The following is a 12691-nucleotide window of genomic DNA, read 5'->3' as shown; positions in this document are numbered from 1 at the left end:
CTGAAACCCATTCCGCACACACTGAAACACATCCCCACACACTGAAACCTCTTCCCCACACACTGAAACCTCTTCCCCGCACACGGAAACCCCTTCCCCGCACACTGAAACCTCTTCCCCACACACTGAATCACCTTCACCACACACTGAAACCCCTTCCCCAAACACTGAAACCTCTTCCCCACAGACTGAAACCACATCCCCACAGACTGAAACCCCTTCCTCACACTCTGAAACCTCTTCCCCACACATTGAAACCTCTTCCCCACACACTGAAACCACTTCCCCACAAACTGAAACCCCTTCCCCACACACTGAAACCTCTTCCCCACACACTGAAACCCCTTGCCAACAGACTGAAACCCCTTAACCGCACACTGAAACCCATTCCCACACACTGAAATCTCTTCCACACACACTGAAACCCCTTCCCCACAGACTGAAACCCCGTCCCCACACACTGAAACCCATAACCACACACTGAAACCTCTTCCCCACACACTCAAACCCCTTCCCCACACACTGAAACCCATCCCCACTCACTGAAACCCATCCCCACACACTGAAACCCCGTCCACACACACTGAAACCTCTTCCACACAAACTGAAACCCCTTCCCCACGCAATGAAAACCCTTCCACACACACTGTTACCCCTTCCCCGCACACTGAAACCCCTTCCCCGCACACTGAATACCCTCACACACACGGAAACCCCTTCCCCGCACACTGAAACCCATCCCCACACACAGAAACCTCTTCCCCACACACTGAAACCCCTTCCCCACACACTGAAACCCCTTCCCCACACACTGAAACACATCCCCGAACACTGAAACCTCTTCCCCACACACTGAAACCTCTTCCCCACACACTGGAACCCCTTCCGCAATCACTGAAACCCTTTCCCACACACTGAAACCCGTCCCCACACACTGGAACCTCTTCCCCACACACTGAAAGCTCTTCCCCACAGACTGGAACCCTTGCCCACAAACTGAAACCTGTTCCACACACACTGAAACCCCTTCCCCACGCACTGAAACCTCTTCCACACATACTGAAACCTCTTCCCCACACACTGAAACCTCTTCCCCACACACTGAAACTCCTTCCCCACGCACCGAAACCTCTTCTACACACACTGAAACCTCCTCCCCACACACTGAAAACTCTTCCCCACACGCTTAAACTTATTCCACACGCACTGAAACCCATCCCCACACACTGAAACCTCTTCTACACACACTGAAACCTCTTCCACACACAATAAAACCCCTTCCCCACGCACGGAAACCCCTTCCACACACACTGTAACCCCTTCCCCGCACAATGACACCCCTTCCCCACACACTGAATCCCCTTCCACACACACGGAAACCCCTTCCCCGCACACTGAAACCCCTTCCCCGCACACTGAAACCCTTCCCCACACGCTGAAACCCCTTACCCACTCGCTGAAACCCGTTCCACACACACTGAAACTTCTTCCACATGCACTGAAACCCATTCCGCACACACTGAAACACATCCCCACAAACTGAAACCCATCGCCTCACACTGAAACCATTCCGCACACAATGAAACCCATCCCCACATACTGAAACCTCTTCCCCACACACTGAAACCCCTTATCCACACACTGAAACCCCTTCCACACACACTGAAACCTGTTCCACATGCACTGAAACCCATTCCCCACACACTGATACCAATCCCCACACACTGAAACCCATCCCCACACACTGAAATCCTTCCCCACACACTGAAACCTCTTCCCACACACTGAAACCTCTTCGCCACAGACTGAAAACCTTCCCCACACACTGAAACCTCTTCCCCACACACTGAAACCTCTTCTCCGCACACGGAAACCACTTCCCCGCACACTGAAAGCACTTCCCCACACACTGAATCCCCTTCACCACACACTGAAACCCCGTCCCCACACACTGAAACCTCTTCCCCACAGACTGAAACCACATCCCCACAGACTGAAACCCCTTCCCCACACACTGAAACCTCTTCCCCACACACTGAAACCACTTCCTCACAAACTGAAACCCCTTCCCCACACACTGAAACCTCTTCCCCACACACTGAAACCCCTTGCCCACAGACTGAAACCCTTTAACCACACTCTGAAACCTCGTCCTCACACACTGAAATCTCTTCCACACTCACTGAAACCCCTTCCCCACAGACTGAAACCCCGTCCCCACACACTGAAACCCCTTCCCAACACACTGAAACCCATCCCCACTCACTGAAATCCATCCCCACACACTGAAACCTCTTCCCCACACACTGCAAGCTCTTCCCCACAGATTGAAAACCTTCCACACACACTGAAACCTCTTCCCCACACACTGAAACCCCTTCCCCACGCACTGCAACCTCTTCCACACATACTGAAACCTCTTCCCCACACACTGAAACCTCTTCCCCACACACTGAAACTCCTTCCCCACGCACTGAACCCTCTTCCACACACACTGAAACCTCTTCCACACACACTGAAAAAACTTCCCAACACAATAAAACACCTTCCCCACGCACTGAAACCCGTTCCACACACACTGTAACCCCTTCCCCGCATACTGAAACCCCTTCCCCACATACTTAATCCACTTCCACACACCCTGACACCCCTTCCCCACACACTGAAACCCATCCCCATACACTGAAACACTTCCCCGCACACTGTAACCCCTTCCCCGCACACTGAAACCCCTTACCCACACACTGAAACCGCTTCCACACACTCTGAAATCCCTTCCCCGCACACTGAAACCCCTTCCCCGCATACTGAAACCCTTCCCCACACGCTGAAACCTCTTCCCCACACTCTGAAAGCTCTTCCACTCAGACTGAAACCCATCCCCACACACTGAAACCCCTTCCCCACACACTGAAACCCCATCCCTACGCACTGAAACCTCTTCCACACACACTGAAACCTCTTCCACACACACTGAAACCTCTTCCCCACACACTGAATCCTCTTCCCCACACGCTGAAACTTCTTCCACACGCACTGAAACCCATCCCCGCACACTGAAACCCCTTCCACACACACTGAAACCTCTTCCACACAAACTGAAACCCCTTCCCCACGCACTGAAACCCCTTCCACACACACTGTTACCCCTACCCCGCACACTGAAACCCCTTCCCCACACACTGAATACCCTCACACACACGGAAACCCCTTCCCCGCACACTGAAACCCCTTCCCCGCACACTGAAACCCTTCCCCTCACGCTGAAACCCCTTACCCACACGCTGAAACTTCTTCCACACACACTGAAACATCTTCCAAATGCACTGAAACCCATACCGCACACACTGAAACCCATCCCCGAACACTGAAACGCATCCCCTGGCACTGAAAACATTCCCCACACAATGCAACGCATCCCCACACACTGAAACCTCTTCCCCACACACTGAACCCCCTTATCCACACACTGAAACATTTTCCCCAGACACTGAAACCACTTCACCACAGACTGAAACCCCTTCCCCACACTCTGCAACCTCTTCCCCACACACTGAAACCCCTTCCCCACACACTGATACCCCTTCCCCACACACTGAAACCTCTTCCCCACACGCAGAAACCCCTTCCCCTCAGACTGAAACTTCTTCCCCACACACTGAAACCTCTTCCGCACAGACTGTAAACCCTTGCCCAGACATTGAAACCCATGCCCACACACTGAAAGCCCTTCCCCACACACTGAAACCCCTTCCACACACACTGAAACCCGTCCCCACACACTGAAACCTCTTCCCCACACACTGAAACACCTTCCCCACACAGTGAAACCAATACCCACACACTTAAACCCATCCCCACACACTGAAATCCTTCCCCACACACTGAAACCTCTTCCCACACACTGAAACCTCTTCGCCAAAGACTGAAACCCTCCCCACACACTGAAACCCCTTCCCCACACACTGAAACCTATTCCCACACACTGAAATCTCTTCCACACACACTGAAACCCCTTCCCCACAGACTGAAACCCCGTCCCCACACACTGAAACCCATCCCCGCACACAGAATCCTCTTCCCCGCACACTGAAACCCCTTCCCCACACTCTGAAACCCATCCCCACACACTGAAACCCATCCCCACTCACTGACACCTCTTCCCCACACATTGAAAGCTCTTCCCCACAGACTGAAACCCTTCCACACACACTGAATCCTCTGCCCCACATACTGAAACCCCTTCCCCACGCACTGCAACCTCTTCCACACATACTGAAACCTCTTCCCCACACACTGAAACCTCTTCCCCACACACTGTAACCTCTTCCCCACACGCTGCAACTCCTTCCCCACGCACTGAACCCTCTTCCACACACACTGAAACCTCTTCCACACACACTGAAACCTCTTCCCCACACGCTTAAACTTCTTCCACACGCACTGAAACCCATCCCCACACACTGAAACCTCTTCCACACACACTGAAACCTCTTCCACACACAATAAAACACCTTCCCCACGCACTGAAACCCCTTCCACACACACTGTAACCCCTTCCCCGCACACTGAAACCCCTTCCGCACACATTGAATCCCCTTCCACACACCCTGAAACCCCTTCCCACACACTGTAACCCATCCCCACACACTGAAACCCTTCCCCACACATTGTAACCCCTTCCCCGCACACTGAAACCCCTTCCCCACACACTGAAAACGCTTCCACAGAGACTGAAATCCCTTCCCCGCACACTGAAACCCCTTCCCCGCACACTGAAACCCTTCCCCACACGCTGAAACCTCTTCCCCACACACTGAAGGCTCTTCCACTCAGACTGAAACCCATCCCCACACACTGAAACACCTTTCCCACACACTGAAACCCCATCCCCACGAACTGAAACCTCTTCCACACACACTGAAACCCCTTCCACACACACTAAAACCTCTTCCACACAAAATGAAACCCCTTCCCCACGCACTGAAACCCCTTCCACACACACTGTTACCCCTTTCCCGCACACTGAAACCCCTTCCCCTCACACTGAATCCCCTCACACACACGGAAACCCCTACCCCGCACAGTGAAACCCCTTCCCCGCACACTGAAACACTTCCCCACACGCTGAAACCCCTTACCCACACACTGAAAACTCTTCCACATGCACTGAAACCCATTCCGCACACTCTGAAACCCACCCCAAACACTGAAAAGCATCCCCACACACTGAAACATCTTCCCCACACACTGAAACGCATCCCCACACACTGAAACCTTTTCTCCACACACTGAAACCACTTCCCCACAGACTTAAACCCCTTCCCCACACTGTGCAACCTTTTCCCCACACACTGAAACCTCTTCACCACACACTGAAACCACATCCCCACACATTGAAACCCCTTCCCCACACACTGAAACCTCTTCCCCACACACTGAAACCCATCCCCACACACATAAATCTCTTCCCCACACACTGAAACCCCTTCCCCACACACTGAAACCCCTTCCCCACACACTGAAACCCATCCCCACACACTGAAACCTCTTCCCCACACTCTGAATCCTCTTCCCCACACACTGAAACCCCTTCCGCAATCACTGAAACCCATCCCCACACTTTGTAACACATCCCCACACACTGAAACCCCTTCCCCACACACTGCAACCCATCCCCACACACTGAAACCTCTTCCCCACACACTGAAAGCTCTTCCCCACAGACTGAAACCCTTCCACACACACTGAAACCTCTTCCCCACACACTGAAACCCCTTGCCCACGCACTGCAACCTCTTCCACACATACTGAAACCTCTTCCCCTCACACTGAAACCTCTTCCCCACACACTGAAACTCCTTCCCCACGCACTGAACCCTCTTCCACAGACACTGAAACCTCTTCCACACACACTGAAACCTCTTCCCCACACGCTTAAACTTCTTCCACACGCACTGAAACCTCTTCCACACACACTGAAACCTCTTCCACACACAATAAAACACCTTCCCCACGCACTTTAACACCTTCCACACACACTGCAACCCCTTTCCCGCACACTGAATCCCCTTCCACACACCCTGAAACCCCTTCCCCACACACTGAAACCCATCCCCACACACTGAAACCCTTGCCCATACACTGCAACCCCTGCCCCGCACACAGAAACCCCATCCCCACACACTGAGATCGCTTCCACACACACTGAAATCCCTTCCCCGCACACTGAAACCCCTTCCCCGCACACTGAAACCCTTCCCCACACGCTGAAACCTCTTCCCCACACACTGAAAGCTCTTCCACTCAGACTGAAACCCATCCCCACACACTGAAACCCCTTCCCCACAAACTGAAACCCCATCCCCACGCAATGAAACCTCTTCCACACATACTGAAACCTCTTCCCCAAAAACTGAAACCTGTTCCCCAAAGACGGAAACCTCTTCCCCACACACTGTAACTCCTTCGCCACGCACGGAAACCTCTTCCACACACACTGAAACCTCTTCCCCACACACTGAAACCTCTTCCACACAAACTGAAACCCCTTCCCCACGCACTGAAACCCCTTCCACACACACTGTTACCCCTTGCCCGCACACTGAAACCCCTTCGCCACTCACTGAATCCCCTCACACACACGTAACCCCTTCCCCGAACACTGAAACCCCTTCCCCGCACACTGAAACCCTTCCCCACACGCTGAAACCCCTTACCCACACGCTGAAACTCCTTCCACACACACACAAACCTCTTCCACATGCACTGAAACCCATTCCGCACACACTGAAACCCATCCCCAAACACTGAAACCCATCCCCTCAAACTGAAACCATTCCGCACACAATGAAACGCATCCCCACACACTGAAACCTCTTCCCCACACAATGAAACCCCTTATCCACACACTGAAACCATTTACCCACACACTGAAACCACTTCCCCACAGACTGAAACCCCTTCCCCACACTCTGCAACCTCTTCCCCACACTCTGAAACCTCTTCACGACACACTGAAACCACTTCCCCACACATTGAAACCCCTTCCCCACTCACTGAAACCTCTTCCCCACACACTGAAACCCCTTCCCCACAGACTGAAACCCCTTAACCACACACTGAAACCCATCCCCACACACTGAAATCCTTCCCCACACACTGAAACCTCTTCCCACACACTGAAACCTCTTCGCCACTGACTGAAACCGTCCCCACACACTGAAACCACTTCCCCACAGACTAAAACCCCTTCCCCACACACTGAAACCTATTCCCACACACTGAAATCTCTTCCACACACACTGAAACCCCTTCCCCACAGACTGAAACCCCGTCCCCACACACTGAAACCAATCCCCACACACTGAAACCTCTTCCCCGCACACTGAAACCCCTTCCCCACACTCTGAAACCCATCCCCACACACTGAAACCCATCCCCACTCACTGAAACCTCTTCCCCACACATTGAAAGCTCTTCCCCACAGACTGAAACCCTTCCACACACACTGAATCCTCTGCCCCACATACTGAAACCCCTTCCCCACGCACTGCAACCTCTTCCACACATACTGAAACCTCTTCCCCACACACTGAAACCTCTTCCCCACACACTGTAACCTCTTCCCCACACGCTGCAACTCCTTCCCCACGCACTGAACCCTCTTCCACACACACTGAAACCTCTTCCACACACACTGAAACCTCTTCCCCACACGCTTAAACTTCTTCCACACGCACTGAAACCCATCCCCACACACTGCAACCTCTTCCACACTCACTGAAACCTCTTCCACACACAATAAAACACCTTCCCCACGCACTGAAACCCCTTCCACACACACTGTAACCCCTTCCCCGCACACTGAAACCCCTTCCGCACACATTGAATCCCCTTCCACACACCCTGAAACCCCTTCCCACACACTGTAACCCATCCCCACACACTGAAACCCTTCCCCACACATTGTAACCCCTTCCCCGCACACTGAAACCCCTTCCCCACACACTGAAAACGCTTCCACAGAGACTGAAATCCCTTCCCCGCACACTGAAACCCCTTCCCCGCACACTGAAACCCTTCCCCACACGCTGAAACCTCTTCCCCACACACTGAAAGCTCTTCCACTCAGACTGAAACCCATCCCCACACACTGAAACCCCTTCCCCACACACTGAAACCCCATCCCCACGCACTGAAACCTCTTCCACACACACTGAAACCCCTTCCACACACACTAAAACCTCTTACACACAAAATGAAACCCCTTCCCCACGCACTGAAACCCCTTCCACACACACTGTTACCCCTTTCCCGCACACTGAAATCCCTTCCCCACACACTGAATCCCCTCACACACACGGAAACCCCTACCCCGCACAGTGAAACCCCTTCCCCGCACACTGAAACACTTCCCCACACGCTGAAACTCCTTACCCACACACTGAAAACTCTTCCACATGCACTGAAACCCATTCCGCACACACTGAAACCCACCCCCAAACACTGAAAAGCATCCCCACACACTGAAACATCTTCCTCACACACTGAAACGCATCCCCACACACTGAAACCTTTTCTCCACACACTGAAACCACTTCCCCACAGACTTAAACCCCTTCCCCACACTGTGCAACCTTTTCCCCACACACTGAAACCTCTTCACCACACACTGAAACCACTTCCCCACACATTGAAACCCCTTCCCCACACACTGAAACCTCTTCCCCACACACTGAAACCCATCCCCACACACATAAATCTCTTCCCCACACACTGAAACCCCTTCCCCACACACTGAAACCCCTTCCCCACACACTGAAACCCATCCCCACACACTGAAACCTCTTCCCCACACTCTGAATCCTCTTCCCCACACACTGAAACCCCTTCCACAATCACTGAAACCCATCCCCACACTTTGTAACACATCCTCACACACTGAAACCCCTTCCCCACACACTGAAACCCATCCCCACACACTGAAACCTCTTCCCCACACACTGAAAGCTCTTCCCCACAGACTGAAACCCTTCCACACACACTGAAACCTCTTCCCCACACACTGAAACCCCTTGCCCACGCACTGCAACCTCTTCCACACATACTGAAACCTCTTCCCCTCACACTGAAACCTCTTCCCCACACACTGAAACTCCTTCCCCACGCACTGAACCCTCTTCCACAGACACTGAAACCTCTTCCACACACACTGAAACCTCTTCCCCACACGCTTAAACTTCTTCCACACGCACTGAAACCTCTTCCACACACACTGAAACCTCTTCCACACACAATAAAACACCTTCCCCACGCACTTTAACACCTTCCACACACACTGTAACCCCTTTCCCGCACACTGAATCCCCTTCCACACACCCTGAAACTTCTTCCCCACACACTGAAACCCATCCCCACACACTGAAACCCTTGCCCACACACTGCAACCCCTTCCCCGCACACAGAAATCCCATTTCCACACACTGAGATCGCTTCCACACACACTGAAATCCCTTCCCCGCACACTGAAACCCCTTCCCCGCACACTGAAACCCTTCCCCACACGCTGAAACCTCTTCCCCACACACTGAAAGCTCTTCCACTCAGACTGAAACCCATCCCCACACACTGAAACCCCTTCCCCACAAACTGAAACCCCATCCCCACGCAATGAAACCTCTTCCACACATACTGAAACCTCTTCCCCAAAAACTGAAACCTGTTCCCCAAAGACTGAAACCTCTTCCCCACACACTGAAACTCCTTCGCCACGCACGGAAACCTCTTCCACACACACTGAAACCTCTTCCCCACACACTGAAACCTCTTCCACACAAACTGAAACCCCTTCCCCACGCACTGAAACCCCTTCCACACACACTGTTACCCCTTCCCCGCACACTGAAACCCCTTCGCCACTCACTGAATCCCCTCACACACACGTAAACCCCTTCCCCGAACACTGAAACCCCTTCCCCGCACACTGAAACCCTTCCCCACACGCTGAAACCCCTTACCCACACGCTGAAACTCCTTCCACACACACACAAACCTCTTCCACATGCACTGAAACCCATTCCGCACACACTGAAACCCATCCCCAAACACTGAAACCCATCCCCTCACACTGAAACCATTCCGCACACAATGAAACGCATCCCCACACACTGAAACCTCTTCCCCACACAATGAAACCCCTTATCCACACACTGAAACCATTTACCCACACACTGAAACCACTTCCCCACAGACTGAAACCCCTTCCCCACACTCTGCAACCTCTTCCCCACACTCTGAAACCTCTTCACGACACACTGAAACCACTTCCCCACACATTGGAACCCCTTCCCCACACACTGAAACCCATCCCCACACACTGAAACCCCTTCCCCACAGACTGAAACCCCTTAACCACACACTGAAACCCATCCCCGCACACAGAAATCTCTTCCCCACACACTGAAAGCCCTTCCCCACACACTGAAACTGCTTCCCCACACACTGAAACCCATCACCACACACTGAAACCTCTTCCCCACACACTGAAACCTCTTCCCCACACACTGAAACCCCTTCCACAATCACTGAAACCCATCCCCACACTCTGAAACCCATCCCCACACACTGGAACCTCTTCCCCACACACTGAAAGCTCTTCCCCACAGACTGAAACCCTTCCCCACACACTGAAACCTCTTCCCCACTCACTAAAACCCCTTCCCCACAGACTGAAACTCCTCCCCACCCGCTTAAACTTATTCCACACGCACTGAAACCTCTTCCCCACACACTGAAAACTCTTCCTCACACACTGAAACCTCTTCCACACACAATAAAACCCCTTCCCCACGCACTGAAACCCCTTCCGCACACACTGTAACCCCTTCCCCGCACAATGAAACCCCTTCCCCACACACTTAATCCCCTTCCACACACACGGAACCCCTTCCCCGCACACTGAAAGCCCTTCCCCGCACACTGAAACCCTTCCCCACACGCTGAAACTCCTTCCACACACACTGAAACCTCTTCCACATGCACTGAAACCCATTCCGCACACACTGAAACACATCCCCACAAACTGAAACCCATCCCCTCACACTGAAACCATTCCCCACACGCTGAAACCTCTTCCCCACACACTGAAAGCTCTTCCACTCAGACTGAAACCCATCCCCACACACTGAAACCCCTTCCCCACACACTGAAACCCTATCCCCACGCACTGAAACCTCTTCCACACATACTGAAACCTCTTCCCCAAAAACTGAAACCTGTTCCCCAAAGACTGAAACCTCTTCCCCACACACTGAAACTCCTTCGCCACGCACGGAAACCTCTTCCACACACACTGAAACCTCTTCCCCACACACTGAAACCCCTTCCACATACACTGAAACCTCTTCCACACAAACTGAAACCCCTTCCCCACGCACTGAAGCCCCTTCCGCACACACTGTTACCCCTTCCCCGCTCACTGAAACCCCTTTTCCACACACTGAATCCCCTCACACACACGGAAACCCCTTCCCCGAACACTGAAACCCCTTACCCGCACACTGAAACCCCTTCCACACACGCTGAAACCCCTTACCCACACGCTGAAACTCCTTCCACACACACTGAAACCCCATCCCCACGCACTGAAACATCTTCCACACACACTGAAACCCATCCCCACACACTGAAACCCCTTCCACACACACTGAAACCTCTTCCACACAAAATGAAACCCCTTCCCCACGCACTGAAACAACTTATACACACACTGTTACCCCTTCCCCGCACACCGAAACCCCTTCCCCACACACTGAATCCCCTCACACACACGGAAACCCCTTCCCCGCACACTGAAACCCCTTCCCCGCACACTGAAACCCTTCCCCACACGCTGAAACCCCTTACCCACACGCTGAAACTCCTTACACACACACAGAAACCTCTTCCACACAAAATGAAACCCCTTCCCCACGCACTGAAACCCCTTCCACACACACTGTTACCCCTTCCCCGCACACCGAAACCCCTTCCCCACACACTGAATCCCCTCACACACACGAAAACCCCTTCCCCGCACACTGAAACCCCTTCCCCGCACACTGAAACCCTTCCCCACACGCTGAAACCCCTTACCCACACGCTGAAACTCCTTCCCCACACACAGAAACCTCTTCAACATGCACTGAAACCCATTCCGCACACACTGAAACCCATCCCCAAACACTGAAACCCATCCCCTCACACTGAAACCATTCCGCACACAATGAAACGCATCCCCACACACTGAAACCACTTCCCCACACATTGAAACCCCTTCCCCACACACTGAAACCTCTTCCCCACACACTGAAACCCCTTCCCCACAGACTGACACCCCTTCCCCACACACTGAAACCCATCCCCACACACTGAAACCTCTTCCCCACACACTGAAACCTCTTCCCCACACACTGAAACCCCTTCTGCAATCACTGGAACCCATCCCCACACTCTGAAACCCATCCCCACACACTGTAACCTCTTCCCCACACACTGAAACCCCTTCCCCACACACTGAAGCTCGTTCCCCACACGCTTAAACTTATTCCACAGGCACTGAAACCTCTTCCCCACACACTGAATACTCTTCCTCACACACTGAAACCTCTTCCACACACAATAAAACCCCTTCCCCACGCACTGAAACCCC

This window comes from Heterodontus francisci, chromosome 25 (genome assembly GCF_036365525.1).
Source record: "Heterodontus francisci isolate sHetFra1 chromosome 25, sHetFra1.hap1, whole genome shotgun sequence".
Classification (NCBI taxonomy): Eukaryota; Metazoa; Chordata; class Chondrichthyes; order Heterodontiformes; family Heterodontidae; genus Heterodontus; species Heterodontus francisci.
This window is presented reverse-complemented; position numbering follows the sequence as displayed.